The sequence below is a fragment of the Chrysochloris asiatica genome, unplaced genomic scaffold (assembly GCF_000296735.1).
Source record: "Chrysochloris asiatica unplaced genomic scaffold, ChrAsi1.0 scaffold00112, whole genome shotgun sequence".
Lineage (NCBI taxonomy): Eukaryota > Metazoa > Chordata > Mammalia > Afrosoricida > Chrysochloridae > Chrysochloris > Chrysochloris asiatica.
This window is the reverse complement of record NW_006408630.1, coordinates 5,587,649-5,588,628: the sequence shown is the minus strand read 5'-3', so window position 1 is coordinate 5,588,628 and position 980 is coordinate 5,587,649.

The window sequence follows — 980 nt, the reverse complement described above, 5'->3', positions numbered from 1 at the left end:
CAAAGAACCATTAATAATTGGAATGTGGGATGTACAAAGTATAAATCTAGAAAAATTGTAAGTTATCAAAAATGAAATAGAAAAATCTAAATGTGAATCCCAGAATTATAAAGGTCATCAATGAAAAAATAGGGACAAATTTAAGGGCTCCAATCCAGGGCACACACAGACTACCAAAGATTACAAAAATTACAAAAACAAAAGAAGACAATATTTATTGGTACATTCTAAAAATTAGAAACTTATGTGCATCAAAGGATTTCACCAAAAGAGTGAAAAAGGAGCCCACAAAATGGGGAAAAAAATATTTTGCAATGACTTATCAAACAAGGGACAAATTTCCAAAATCTATAGGAAATTAAACACCTTTACAAGAAAAAGACAAGTAATCCAATTTAAAAAATGGGCACAGGACATGAACAGACACTTCACCAAGTAAGATATTTGAGCAGCCAACAAACATATGAAGAACTGTTCAGGATCATTAGCCATTAGAAAGATGCAAATCAAAACAATGAGGTATCATCCCACACCAGCAATCACACCGAAGTTCAAAAATGCAGAGGACAATAAATGCTGACAAGGATGTGGAGAGACTGGGACCCTCTTACATTGCTGGTGGGAAATGCAAAATCGTCCAACCACTCTAGAAAACAGTATGGCACTTCCTCAGAAAGTGGGAAATAGAAATACCTTATGATCCAGAAATTGCTCTACTTGGTATATACCCACAAGAAATATGAGCCATAATGCAAGTGGATATATGCACATCAATGTTCATAGCAGCACTGTTCACACAGCAAAAAGATGGAGACAACCTAAGTGCCCATCAATGGTAGAATGGATAAACAAACTTTGGCATATACACACATTGGAATATTATGCTACCTTAAAGAATAACAAGGAAGGTGCAAGCCACCACATAATATGGATGAACCTTGAGGACACTATGCTGAGTGAAATTAATCAATCACAAAAGG